This window comes from Phascolarctos cinereus, unplaced genomic scaffold (genome assembly GCF_003287225.1).
Source record: "Phascolarctos cinereus isolate Bilbo 61053 unplaced genomic scaffold, phaCin_HiC Scaffold_1;HRSCAF=81, whole genome shotgun sequence".
NCBI classification, from domain to species: Eukaryota; Metazoa; Chordata; class Mammalia; order Diprotodontia; family Phascolarctidae; genus Phascolarctos; species Phascolarctos cinereus.
This window is the reverse complement of record NW_027555514.1, coordinates 79,580,062-79,595,164: the sequence shown is the minus strand read 5'-3', so window position 1 is coordinate 79,595,164 and position 15,103 is coordinate 79,580,062. Positions and strand designations below refer to the sequence as shown.

At 41.4% G+C, this 15,103-nt stretch overlaps 1 protein-coding gene across 1 annotated transcript in view; it reads right to left on the bottom strand.

The window, feature by feature from the left end:
- The window catches only part of LARP4B (La ribonucleoprotein 4B), a 216,967-nt gene extending 202,686 nt beyond the window's left edge, over nt 1-14,281 (bottom strand). The window contains exon 1 of the mRNA XM_020990363.2: nt 14,091-14,281. The gene's annotated coding sequence lies outside the window, so the exon portion shown is untranslated. The remainder of the gene's footprint in view (nt 1-14,090) is intronic.
- Between the last annotated feature and the right edge of the window lie 822 nt (nt 14,282-15,103).

The window sequence follows — 15,103 nt, the reverse complement described above, 5'->3', positions numbered from 1 at the left end:
TAGTTCCTTTACATGCTCCATAACTTTGTCCGGTTCCGGGGAAGGAAAGGTTGTGGACCATGCCTGATCAAAAAAACTCCATTTTCCTCTTTGAGCGGGGCTGCTCAAACCTGAAAAGTTCCATTCTCTAGCTGAAGATGGTTCAGTCCTTCTCCTGAGTCCTGGTGACCTGAAAGGCTGCAATGATGGTCTCAGAAATCCTTCCTGTGAGGGGAAGGAAAAGGTAGAGGCAGAAGTTCAAACTTCGGGGCCCCACCCTTTTAGGAGTCAGAGCACTGGATGCTCAGCTGTGTATGCTTCCGCAAGTTTCAGCTATGAGGAAAACCTATAGCTTGGACGCTTAATGTAATGAAACTAGAGTTATTTTTACAAGCAGTCTATGGGCAGTCCTTGGCAACAAACAAACACCTAGTTTATAAATGACTCATACTTGCAAAAGTCCACTTAACATTTCCAGGCTGTATCTGCCCCACCCCTCTCCTCCAAGTCATAGTCCCTACTGCTGGAGCATGCATGAACAATGCTAAAGTGGACAGAGTTCCTGAATTCAGAATTGTAAGAAGGGAAGACTCTTTAAAAGTAGAGACAGAGGAGCAGACCTCCTCCAAATATTTCCCACCCTCATTACCAGAGGGTTTTCACTTCATATTGTTTTATTAACTATTTTGATGTTCATTCTATCCTACCAATTTTCAGGTCAATTGGGGCAACTCACTTCCCTGAGGAGAAACCCCCCCCAATAATAACCAATTATGCCTGGGACAAGTAAGGGGCTAATTCTGGGATTCATTCACACACTAGTGTGAATTAATTCAATTAGATTGCTTTCCACTTTGCACCACACTGAAAGCACTTAACATTGAAGGAATAGACATTTTGACTGAGCTGAAGGGGATAGTAGTCCTGGGGCAGGACAGGGCTGGGTGGGGAGCTGAGGACCGCCACGTTTATTCCTTCAATATTCATTCAGCTAACATAAAGCTAGCTGATGTGTGCAGGGTACCGTGAAAAGTTATTAAAGACAAAAGCTGTAACCTCAAAGTGGCTTACAGTTTAGTAAGGGAAATTAAACATATATGTAACTATGCTACAAAGAAAGATATATTGTCTTCCCTAAGAGGCAAAGAGTCTGTTATGGGAGCTAAGAAAAGAGAGAGAGATTACTTCCAGATAGATCAGGGAATCATTAGTGCTCTGGGGACCTGACAGACGAACGTTGTACTCCAGCTGAGTTACTAGGGGTGACGAGTCTAGTGAATTGGAATGTCCAAGGTTTTGTCCTTGGTTACTCAGGACTTCCAGAGGCATTGAGTCTGCTATGGCATTGCTCAATCTGTATGCGCATGTAGGATGTGCACACGGAACAAAGATATAAACAGGGAAATTGCTCCTGTTCTTTCCATCCTCACAGGACCTCTGGTCCTACAGAGTAGAAGAGGAGCATAATGCAAAAAGAAGCCAAAAGAGTAATAATCAATTTCAACATTAGGCCTCACACAGAAAGGGGGTAACTTTTTCCTCCTTTTCCTTCCTCTTTGGTGCACCAGACTTCCTGCTATTGCTAGGACTGACAGGGTATGGGACCTGAACCTCTAAGAAGGGTGAACTTTCTCACAAGTTTCAGCAGCTCAGATCCCTGGCATTCACCAGAGGCATCACATCTCCCAGTCAATAATCCTTTCAACTGTCCTTCCATTGTGATCCCCCCCCCACTAACCACCCACCCAGCCCAGCCCTTCATTCTCTGTTACCTCCAGATCACTTGCCACTCCTAGATCCCATCCAGATCTTCCCACAGTCTTTTTCCCTACAAAAGTATCAGTCCTGTCCTCCTCAGACTCACTAGGAATCTAGCCCACCCCAGGTAATGTCTTAATAAACTCGATACTTGAACTGAAAGAAGGCTTGAGTGGTTGAATTTTTTTGAGGCAGACCTCTGCCCTGTACCATTGCATTTTGGGGTTCCCAGCACCCCTAGACTGCAACAGGACCATTGACTAGTACTCTTCGGATATAGTTCAGCATCATGGCCTAAACAGGCTTGGAACCCAACCACCATTTATAATGTTGTTCCTCTGGGGAAAAGGGTTCTGAGTTCTGCACGATGGATTTACAAGATTTTCAGGAGGAAAAGTATTTTGTAAATTGAGTATTATTGAATAGCATTCTAGGAAATCTTCTCTGAGAGAAACAACTACTGAATCTCTGACACTTGATAATATAAGCAACTATTTTAAACTACCTATCTCTTGCATCCTGCAACCCCACCTTTTTTTCTTCCACTAAGCTGGAATTCAAGGCTCAAACAAATTCTCTGAGCCTTATTTAATTAGTAAAAATTAGTGTAACCAAAAATTGCATGGAGCATACACAGAACAGCCAGGTATGACTCAGTGCTTGTGCTCTCTGGGGATGATGAGCCTCAGGCTTGTTCTAGCCTTGTCTGATTTAGCCTTGAAGGGCTTGCACATGCAGATGACAAAGCAACTGTCTTATCTGCGTTGAGCAAGAGACTGATGAGTCACTGAACCTTTATAAAGGGAGGACCTCCATCTCTGGCTCTGCCTTTCTCTTCTCTCTGCTAAGGATCACTTTGAGACTATTTCTAGTTATGGGAAGGGTAGCTCTCCTACTCTGGCTGCCATTAACACACCGGATAAAGGCCTTGAACTGCCTGAGTGAGCCTGGTCCTGGTTTGGAAGCTGCATATTCTAAGTTTGTTCTTCCGTGATTTTAGCTTAATGGGTAGTGACCCCAAGATGAAGGCATCCAAGCTTGGAGGCTATTTTGTGAGTTTGAAAAATCTGGAGAACCTGGCTCCATAGAGGTTGTGGGTTCTACTTTGGAAAAAATATTGGACAGTTATTTGAGTTCTTCTGAAAGAAGATGACCACCAGGCAGGAGGATGAACCCAATCTCTGGCCTAGCTTATCAGGAGACATCTGCTATAGTGGGACAGTGCAGAAGTGAGGTGACATATAGAAAGCCTATTATCTTACCAGGTGCTTTATGATGCAGAGATTATGATTCAGCCTCCCGGGAGAGTATAACAGTGCTTGTAATATGTTACCGATTGCTTAAGGTTTTGTCAATGCATGCTTTGAATCTTTGGTGTCTTTTAACAATTCTCTTGTGTATAAAAAATAAATACCCATGCTATACCTGATTCAATGTATATATTGAGAATGGTATGATATTGTACATTGAGCATCCTGGGCAAGTCACTTAACTTCTGTCTTGGTTCTCTCAACTGTAAAATGGGTATTAATAGCACCTACCTTCCAGTGTTGTGAAGATCAAATGAGATAATATTTTTGAAGAACTTATCACTGTCCCTGGAACATAGTAGGTTCTATAAAAATGCTATTATTATTATTATTCTCAACTTTGGGGGAAACCCTAACAAGACCAAAAACCTCAGCTTTAAGTAAATTGTCAAGGACCAGCATTGACGTTTAACAAGCTAAAGAATTCAAGAGAAAAGAGCCTAAGTAATCTCATTACAGTCCAGTACCCCCTCCCCTCCCCAATATATACCTCCCTATGTACTGAATCTAGTCCAGATGCCATGGTTGGGGCCAGAGCTGAGTGAATTCTTTGTGGAGGAGGAGGAGGAGTACAACGCCCAAGCCCACTGGGTGGTTTTCATTTTTAGACTTGATTTCAAAACTTCTCCAAGCACTGATGTCAAGAACATAATCAAATTGAATACAATATCTTAGCACAGGCCTGCACAACATATGGCCTTTGTGACCCATCAAAGGATTTTGGGTGGCCCGAGAAAATGTAGGGTTGCCGCTGCATACTCTTTCCTGTTTATCACGTGCCCCGAAGCAGCCAATCATCATCAGTCTCTCTCTGCTCTACCCTATCTGCGCCCAAAAGAGTTTAGTCTATTTTAAGTTTGTCCCCTACCTACTGCCAAGTTTTGCGGGTCTGCCTTAGTGTACAAAACTGCCCTGAGACATTTTTTTTTCTTGTTGAATAAACTCACCAATCCATGAAGTTATTAATATTATTTGGGACTCCCGTGACAGATACTCTAGGTCTAGGCTTGCCTTCTTGCAATGCCCTTTTAATTTAACCATGCTATAATAGTAAACTGGAATAGTTTCATATTTTCACACTGTGTAAGTGCTTTTTACATTCACATTTTTGCTGCTCCTGGGTAATTGTGGGCCCCGAGTGTGCTTGTAGCTACATTCTAACAAAGTTGCTAACCAAAGGTGCTAAACATAGTTTCATTGTGGATCTTCTAACTCTTTCTGCTACTATGTTCTCCATCTGTCCACAACTAAGTAGCCATGAAGGACTTTGTATTGTGCATAGTATACGATAAAGACCGATAGAAAAAAACAAGAAACTCTCTTGCCAATTCATATTGATCTACTTACTGTGAATTTTTTTTGGGGGTGTAGATAGAAAAAAAAAGGTAAAGTTAAGGAGTAATATGTGGCTAAAATATAGGAAAAATGAGTCTAGGAAATGAATTCTACAATCCCTGTATATTTCCCTGTAGCTGTGGAAGACATCCCTTGGAAACTTAAAAGAGTTCAAGCTTACTTAAGGAGACAGTATAGAAAAGAACAGCACTATATAGGGTCTAATGAAAGACTAGCAGACTAGGAGCTAGGGGCCTAGATTCTACTACCCAGACTTTATACTTTAACCTCTCTGGGACTCAGGTTAATCATCTGTAAAAGGATGCTTAACAATATCAATCCTGCCTACCTAGTAGGGTATTTGTAAGGATCAAATGAGATATGGTACATGAGTGCTTTGCAACTCTAAAGCACTATAAAACATAGGTTATTATTACAGATTTACTATAGATACAAAAACTTCATTCCAGAAGAAAAGTTGGTCTACGTAATTATCCTGAGGAAGAGCAATCCCCACTAGGAAGTATCTAATGGTGGAAAAAGTGAATGGACCAGGACTGTCCCTGGAAATTAAGATCTCAAGGTTAAAATCATATCTCTTGTTATACCTCCATGAAAGTCCATGCCCTGAAGACTTTTTCAAACACTTAGGTGAATTACAACAGCTAATTTCTTTAAAACATTTTCATTGATGCTTTTTGGTTTTTCATCACATCTGATTTCCATTCCATCATTTCCTGATACTTTTGCCCCCTTACCATATCACTCCAAGTCTCTCCTTGTGATAAGGAAAACATACAACTATTAATTTCATCTAGCTATATAATTGTGTACTTAAATGAGGTTTACTTTTAAAGGTTAACATACTTTATTAAAAAAAGAAAAACATAAAAATAATTCTTAGCCAGCAAGAGCAATAAAAATCATACCATCACCTCCATTTATTAACATTTGAGTATTAATGGAAGCATAAAACTAAAGGTTATTTCTGAACCACAGTTAACACACTTATTCCAAAGGACAGAACAATAGAATGAAAAGTAGATGAAACCTAAGCTATAGGAGGAGAAATTTAAAAAGCACATAGCTGACATCGGTAGTTGTAAGGCAGAAGGCCAAGACCAACCACTTTGCAGGGTGCTAAAAGAACTAGAGATGTGAATAATGTGAACCATTATCATCAGTGAGCCATCTCTGAAAAAAACTGAGGACAACAGAGGTGCCGCAAGGCATAAAACAAGAAAATGTTCTCCTGACTTTCTTTTAAAATAAATTTTTTTTTTAGGTAATTGGGGTTAAGTGACTTGCCCAGGGCCATACAGCTAGTAAGTGTCAAGTGTTTGGTCTGAGGCCAGATTTGAACTCAGGTCCTCCTGACTTCAGGGCCGGTGCTCCTGACTTTCCAAAAAGGAAAATGGGCAGATTGTTAGACTGAGCTTCTGGGTTTGATTTTGATTACTGACAAACTCCTGGAATTTCATTGCTTAATTAATGCTTGTTGATTGATCCGAGGTTTATGAGCATTTAGAAAGGGAAGGAACCATCCTTGTGAGCCAGGTTGTTTTCAATGAAATCAAGTCATGCCAGAATGACTTTCTTTTTGTCTTGTTGGATAGGGTTACTACACTGGTAGATCAGGGAAATGACACTGGCGTCTTCATTGAGACAAAGTCTCTGATGATATCCTTGGGGACAAGATAGAGAGATGCGGCTTAGACGAGTGGGTTGGAAGCTGATTAAATGACTCGAGGCAGAGAGGAGTGTCTTGATGGAGCAACATCCACTTACAACATCCACTCTAGGGAAGTGTTGGGGGTGGGGGATGGCTCTGTCTTTGGCATTATACAGTTTAACGTTATCAGCGACTTAGAGGATGGCATCAAAACCATGCATATCAAATTTGCAGATAACATATAGCTGGGAAGGATAGCTACCTCATTGGACAATAGAACCAACCTCTATGAATATCTCAATAGGAAAAACAAAATCACAGGATCATAGAATTTGCAGCAGAAAAAGGCCTTGGAGAAAAAAATTTTAAAAACCAATACTGGGCAATATACCATGGGTAGCATACCCTGGGGGTAGGCATGGCTAGATCCCATTTTATGTGAAAAAGATCTCTGGTTTTTAGAGAGTAAGTTCAGCAGTATGATTTGCCAACCACAAAAAAGCTAACATCATCTTTGACTAATAATGGGGGGGGGAGAATCCTGTTGTACTGAGTTCACTTCTGGGGTCACATTTTAGGAAGGCCACAAACAAGCTAGAGCTCAGTCAGAGGACAGCAGCCAAACTGGTGTTGAAACTAGAGCCCATGCTTCACATCCAGATTGTGGTTATTCTGCATCTGTTCAATGGATCACTAGATGTCCAAGGGTTCAAACAGTCTTTTGACTACAAACATATTCTGGAACTTCCAAATAGAAGCAGTTCCCAAGGTGGGTGAACGGAGATAAAAGTGGAGAAAAGCCAACTGCAAGAAGGTTAAAAGCAGTCTTTGAGGAGCTTCCCGAGGGTCTCAAGAACTCTGCCAAAGTCCTAAAAACAGCTTTTATACTCTTCTTCCTTATTTATTTTATTTGTTTTTAGTTTTCAACATTCACTTCTATAAGATTTTGAGTTCTAAATTTTCTCCCCCTCTCTCCACTGCCCCTTCCCCAAGACTGCATGCAATCTGATATAGGCTATACCTTTCATACTCTTCTTGTCCTAACAGTCTACCGCTGGGCCTCAGATTAATTCAATCGGGGACAAAGCTAACCCAGACTGTCCCAGGTCTATACCATTATTTCTTTGTTCACTACAGTGTCACCTGGTAACCTTGTGAGAATATGAGGTATAAAACTCACACCTGCCCAGTGCAGCCAGTATTCTGGCCCACAACAGCATTCTCCCTGACCTGTGTCCACTAATAATATAGGCAGCCAGGGTCACCAAACATCATTTTGGGAACAACAGCCCACACCCTCATGTTGCGTCAAAGTTGAAAGGGTTCCATTAAAACCATATAAAGTATATGCATAGGCCTATTGCTGTTGGTTTCCATTGCTTCCAGCCTGCCCACAGTTGGCTGAGACCCACCTGGAGCTGCTTCTAGCCCACACTCCTTTTAGCTGGGGCCCATTTGGCCCAAACACCCCACAGCTGCTTCTGGGGTCAGGGCTCACACTATTGTCCCCAGACTAGCTAAGGCTTGCAAACTAAACTACCACTCTCTTGTCCACTGTCTCACTGCAGGTGCTACTAGAGCTGTTTTCTGCAGACTGGGTGTCACTACCAAGGTCACTGTCTCCATGCTGGCAGTGCTATTGTTTCCAGGACACCACTGTTTCCCCATTATTCTGCTGTTGCTGGCACTGCCATTGCTAATAGAGGTATTATTTTACAGGTCAGGGCACCACTGCTTTCCCATTATCTTACTTCCACTGGCGCCATACAAATGTTATTTCACTCATGACTACCTGGGCTGTTAGTTGAGGTCCCAGGGACCACCATTCCCTTACTTTCTATAGTCCTTTCAAAGGCAAACTTATGCACCAGATCCCTCCCCCATTATCAATCATCTGGGTGAAGTTGTATAACTGGTACAATGGATCACTCAGAGCCTGGGGGTTCAAACAAAGTCCTTTGCCTAAAAACATCTTCCAATAGCCCCAAGTAGGAGCAGTTCCCAAGCAGTTAAAAAACAGTCAAGGAAGTAAAAAAACCGATAAAAGGCAACTGTGAGGTTAAAACAGCAAGGAAGTAGGTGCCTTGGGGCTTCAAGAGCTCTCTACCAAAGTCCTAAGAGCTACTCTTAGGCTCTTCTTGTCCAAACTGCCCACACCTGGGTCCCAGATTGAGCTGCCTGAGGACAAAGTTAACCTGAACTGCCCCAGGTCTACACCACAGCAACAATCCCAGTTAATGCTGTGGGATGTGTGTGTGCATGTGGGGGTCTCAATTTACACTTCCCCAGTTGCACCAGTATCCTGGCCCATAATGAGGACTCAACAAAAGTCCTGAGAATGTTTATCTTGGAGAAGTGAAGATTTAGGAAGGAAATGATAGCTACTATCAAATACTTGAAGACATGAGGAAGAGGGATTAGATTTGTTTTGCTAAGCCCCAGAGGGTAAAGTGAATTAGAAATAATAAAGAGGTAGATTTCAGTTTGATAGAAAGAAAAACTTCTTAATCAAAGTTGCCCCAAAGTAGAATAGGTAACGAAGTAGTGAGTTCATCGATGAAATATTCAACTAGAGATTGTTAAGATGTTTGCAAGGGCACTTCTGTTCATGTGTGGGCTGGTCTGGGTGACCTCAGAGGTCCCTTTCTACTCTCAGATTCTGTGTGATAAATATACATGTATATATAATACATATAATATGCATCTATAATATGTACATCACATAATATCATAGATACATATAATATATATATGCATATACATATATTCTAAAAAAATTAAAGGTCACCCACTTTCATAAAACAAGAGGGCTGATCTGACTGGCAAATTCTTAAAGCAAATCTGGCAAGCCAAGATTGGCTACTCTATATAGCAAGGCAATATGACGCATCGGTAGAACATTGGACTATGAGTCAGGACTCCCAGATTCTGGTTCTGCTCCTGCAACTAACTAGGGACTTCACCTTGATTATGTCATTAAATATCTCTGTGCCTCAGTTTTTCCATCTGTCATGCAAGAATTTAAAGATTAAAATTAATTTAACTTGGGTAAATGAGTAACATAGGATTTAAGTAGAACCATAAAAGGTAGGGCTATTTTTTTATTTTTTCTTTGTATTACTGGCTCCAATTGTGGTGACTAAACAAATGCTGAGTTGGGTTAGATTGGATTAATTTATGTTGGGATGGAGGAAACATTGGGATCTAGAATCAAAAGGGGGAGGTGCAGCAAAAAGTGGAGGGGAAATGTCTACTCTATGACCCACTGTGCTAACCCATATAGGAAACTGAGTGAGTGGAAAAGGCAGAGGGTATTGAGAATACATTGTGGGTCCAAGTAATTTGGAACTTGAAGAGTTCCATGATAGTGCAAGAATACAATAGTGTTGGAAGCTGGCATGCACAGAGCCTCAATCTGTTTTGGCTTCAGCCAAGGGAATGTTACAAATGGGAACTTTGGAACAGTTTGATGACAGAAAGTTGAAGAGTTGGGGTGAGATGATTAAAAAAATGGAGAAAAGGGAAAAGTACTGCTGGCACATACGCTTTCTGTTCTGTAAGGGTGACAGGAGGAGAAGAGTACAGAAAGACATGCAAAAACGATCCGGGCGTCTTCTGCAAGGGAAGAGGACAGCAGGAAGATACATTCACACGAAGATTGTGAATGTGGTGAGAAAGTGCTCCACAAGCAATGAGAACAGTTGTCCAGTAAGAGATTATGTGAACAAGGGCCTCAGTTATTAATTCGGTATGCATGAACATATGACATATTTGCTGTCATTTACCTCCTAGTGGATGGAGCACCTAGACTTGCCTTCAGCAAGACCTGGGTCCTGATCTCACCTCTAACACTCACTAGGCAGAAGATCAGGGGCAGATCTTTTAACCTTCTGAGCCATGGTTTCCCCATCTGTCAAATGGTGATACCACACTTGATCTTAGCCCAAATAGCATAAGTATATGCAGTACCTACGTACTTTTGTGAAATTTTAAAATGCTACATAAATGTCAGTAATTATTATCCAACTTCCTGGGAATAAGGAGTTTGATGAAAGCTTTGGAACATGAGGGAAACTGGACTTTTTTTGGATGCTACAGGTTACAAAAAGAACCAAGTGAATCTCTATACCAAGAGGAATGAGACAGGCTACCAAGGAAACCTCGGAGTAACTGTACTGCAGGTGGAGGGGGCGGGGAGAGAGACAAAAGAATCTGCTCATAGTCTTCCAGAATAAAATAATCTATCTGGGATATCTTGTGAGTTAGATGTTTAAGGCAGTGGTCAAGTGCCAGCAGTGCAAAAGGAATGTGGGTTTGGAGTTTGAACTGGGACAGAGCTCAGACAAGAGGAGAATGAGTATAACCACCAGCCAGATGGTTTTTATTTAGTAATAGAGTGAGGTATAGTGGGGGCTTGCTTAAAGGCATGTACTAAATGTGGTTTAAACAAAGCATCCTTGTATGATGAAGAATCAGAAATGTCATTTCAGGTGGAGGGCAAGGACTATGAAGTGTTTTCTATAAAAACAGGGCAGGCAGTAAACTTTGGAAAGCAAGGGCACATTTATACCAACTACCAAAGATTCTGTAGGCTGGGACTTTTTTTTTTTTGAGGCAATTGGGGTTAAGTGACTTGCCCAGGGTCACACAGCTCGTAAGTGTCAAGTGTTTAGTCTGAGGCCAGATTCGAACTCAGGTCCTCCTGACTTCAGGGCCAGTGCTCTATCCACTGTGCTACCTAGCTGCCCCAGGCTGGGACTTTTAAAGATACCCCACCCTGATCAATCACAAAATATTAATTAAACACCTACTATGTGCCAGCAGCTACTACTGTGCCAGGTACTGGTGATGCAAAGACAATGAATGGACTAAGCCTTAGAAAGAGAAAATGAAGCAACTTCATTGAATACAAGGATACTATGAGGGACTAGGGAGGACCTGAGGTGCTGAGACTTCCTCAAGGTCACACAAACAGTATGCGGCAAAGGAGTAACTTGAACCCAGGTCTCTCCGACGTCGCCTCATTCTACACTATCCCGTGCTGCCCCTCATGAGAGAGGGGACAAGCTGCAAAAGGGTACTTCAAAGAGAAATTAGGAAAAAATAATGATGGATTTTAGGTGGTGAAAAAAAAGAAAAAAGAAACAGGAATCCAATAAAGAGATGAAACAAGAAAATATTGGGGAGAAAATAAGCCCTGATAAATAAACAAGACAGATCAGATCTATTTCAATGGAAATGATCTGCATGAGCTTCATGGAAAAGGAAAGGAAGGAATGGAGAAACATTTAGGCAAACTGAGGGAGAGAAGGTTCACAGATGAGAAACTCAACAAGTCCAATATAGAGGTTCCCAAGAAGACCTACAGGAAGTAGAAATACAGGAAGAAAGAGTAATCTAGATATGAGACAAATGACAAGAAAGGGGAAAAAAATAACCTATGGGGAAACTAAGAGTCAGTTCAAAGGAAGCCATAAACACCTAAGTCCCTAGGTATAAAAGAAGGTGCAAAACATAACTGAAAAAGAAAATTGCATGTGAATAATGTTAGCAGCTTATGTTAAAAAATAGGAGCCAGGTCTTCTCTTTACTTGAGTGCATTGTAGGGAAGATTAGGTCTCTGACTTAATTATTTAAAGGATAATCAAGTGCAAAAGGATTAGGTTTGTTCTTCTAGGCTCTAAGCAGGCATGATTGCAGTGATAGCTCTCACACAATTAGTAGTTGTGTGACCTTGAGCAAGTCATTTAACACCTCTGAGCCTTAGTTTACACATCCGTAAAACAGACATTTTATTTTCACCATCAATCTCACAGGAGTTGTATGAGAACACAACTGTAAAGTGTCATATAAATGTGAGTACTGATTATTATTGTTGTTATTAAATTAGACTAATGGGTAGAATTTATAAGGAGGCAAATTTCAGCTCAATATGAGGGAAAATTTCCAAATAATCAGTTCTCCAACAACAAAATGAGTATGAACTATTTTCTTCTCAAGTTTGAAGGTTTCATGAAAAAGGGGAGGCTTTTTTTTCTTCTTCTGCATTTCTGAAAGTGGTTAATGCTTGGTGTAGGCAAAGGTTCTGAAAATCTACATTGTAATTCTGAAGAACCCCAAGGCTTTTTTGCTTGCAGCCTAAGGCAGTATAGAGGGTTCCTATTTAGATGCCTATAACTGAAGTACCTCTTGAATGTGGAAAGAGAGTGCCTATTAGCCATATGGCAGAAAGCCCTCTTAAGGGTTAGACTCTTCACCCTACTGACTGAGAAACCCAGTCTGGATCTGAAGGCTGCAAGTCACTGAGTCTAGGGAAAGATGGAGGGTAGGAAGCCCCCAGTCCCACTAACACTGTCTTGTCTGCACCCTTAGCCCTTGGTCTCTGTACGTCACTTGTCTCCAGTACCACCATTCTGGACTCAGTACTATCTACCACATGACAGAATTTCAGAATTGGAGGGGTCCTCAGTGGGCATCTAACCCAATCTGTATAAAGGCTGGATGTTAGCTGTCCAGTGTAATGAGGATGTAGGGTTATTTCATTTTACTGGAAAAGACTCCTCTCTACAATATACCTGACAAGTGGTCATTCACCCTCTTCTCAAAGATCTCCAATGAGGAAAAACCCATAACCTCCTGAGGCAGCCTTTCCTGGTCTTGGGTAGTTTTATTCATTAGAAAGATTTCCAAGGCATTATCTAAATCTGCTTCTTTGAAAATTTTACCCATTGCTCCTGCTTCTGCTTTCTGTGGCCGAACAAAATAATCTTCCATTGGACAGCTTTCAAATACAAGAAGATAATTATCATGGCCCCTCTAAATCTTCTCTTGGATAAATTATCCCTATTTCATTCCACTGATTTTCATATGGAATGAACTTGTGGCCCTTCACTGTCCTGGGTGCCCTTCTCTGGACACTCTCCAACTAACTCCTCAATGTCCTATTGAAAGTGTGGCACTCAGAAAAGTAGTCAATACTCTATCATAGGAATTGGTGTGGCTTACAGATTGCCAGTTTTGGTCAGCTGTCTTAATAATCCCAGTTTTTTCTCCCATCTTGGAACCTGTATACATGGGGCACATAAAGCTATGTTTCTTCGCATCTCTTTGGAATTTACTAAAAGGGAAACCGGGGACTTGATGGTGGGCTCTTCTGTTGTGATGCTATAAAAACATGAAAAAAATTAGCCTGTAAAACTCTGTATCCCTAATGTTATCACTCTTATTGTTATTAGCAACTGAAAGTTTTTATCCAAGCCCGTGTGCCTTTTCAATAAAATGCTTTCTAAGTCAGGCAACACTAACCTCAGCTGCATGCCTTCATTGTTGGCCAGGACTGGTTACTTTTATTTACTTACCCCATGGATGGAAAGCTTTGCCAATCTGCCTGCAAAAGTACAGAGCTTACACTTACTGATGTAAGCTGCTGGAGGAAATAAACATGTAAAGAAAACACCCTCCTGCTAACAGGAATAACTTGAAACTCCACTGGTTTCAAATGATTCTTTGAAAAACTGAAGCAAGGAGGAAAGTGACCAGCACCCTAAGCTTTCATTTCTTTTTCCAAGTTACATCTCTTACTCTACCTCTGTGTTGGCTCCTTGGTCATTTTCCCCTCTATAAAATGCTTTTCAGAGTCAGGCTGAATCCCTCTGCAGTGAAGTCAGTGCCAGTGTAGAAACATAGGCTACACACACACACACACACACACACACACACACACACACACACACACACACACACACAGAGTCTCTGAGTCAGCTTTTCCATTCTACCCCCACCAGAGCACACAGCTATTTCTCTCTCCTCAATGGCCCATAAATAACTCAGGTTGACTTCCTGCCCCTGCCCCTGGACCTGGGCTGCTGGTGGCCCCTGTGAAGCCTGACCAGTAGATAGAGTTATGCCTACCTGCACCATCCCCCAACATATTTCCATCTACTCTAGTAGAAAGGATCTAGCCTATGAACAGCTTAAAGACCTATTGGGCTAAGCAAATTACAGTATTTGAACCACAGAATATACAATTATGTTACCTGCTTAGTCACAGGTCTCCACATCTAAGCACTGGACTTCAAAAGCCGCACCTTCGTTCCAGTTGAGTGCATCATACAAGTATCAGAGAAAAGTAACTTAATCAGCACAGTCTGATGGAGGAAGACTTTAACCTAAGGCTTTATATAGCCTTTTTTTTTAAAGCAACAACTTCACTGGTCCTAAAACAAGTCCCCTCCATCTTGAGTGGGCTGCACCCAATGATGGTTGCTGACAGGAGAGTTGAAATGTGTGTTTGTGCAGAGATACTGCGCCTAATCACTTTCAGCCAAGGTGACCATCGGGGCAGACACTTAAGTGCAGTGTGTATTGGGAGATAAGGCCTCAGGAGCTAGGCCTATAGAATGAAGAGGAAAGAGCCTATGTGTAATCCGTAGGAAGCAGAAGAAGCAAGAGAAGGTGCCTGAATGAAGTCCATGGATTTTTTTAATGGTGAACTTTATGTGATTTTTTGTTGTTGTTTTTTTTCTCCTAGTGGTATATAGTATTAGATATAAATCTCCCACGGTTTCCTTTTCTGGCAATATGTAAAGGGCACTAAAATAAAGTAACCCTAAGTCCTCTTAACCCAGGACTGCTAATGTCCAGCCTTTATTAGTGCAGGTTGTTTCCTTGCTTAAATGAACTTGGGAGAGTGAAGAGAGGCTATACTTGAGAATTCTGGGCAAACCCAAGCACAACAAAGTCTAAAGTTTAGTAAACACTTACCTAGCTACACAATCTTTGGTCCTGCAGAGCTAATTTAAAGGACATAGAGGAATAAGTCAACTGTGAAGTCGCATATAATTCCCGAGATCTTTTTTTCCTTCCCAACTAAGGTTTGTTCCCTGTTGCTAGGGGGGTGCCAACAGATATGCTGCCTGGCCTTTCTTTTCTACACTCTGTACACAGGAAGACTGATCTTTGATTTATGACTTATGGCTTTTTTTTTATCATCATAAGGGTAGTAATTCAAATTGCTATAGTGTTATATAGTCCTTTAACATTAAAAAAC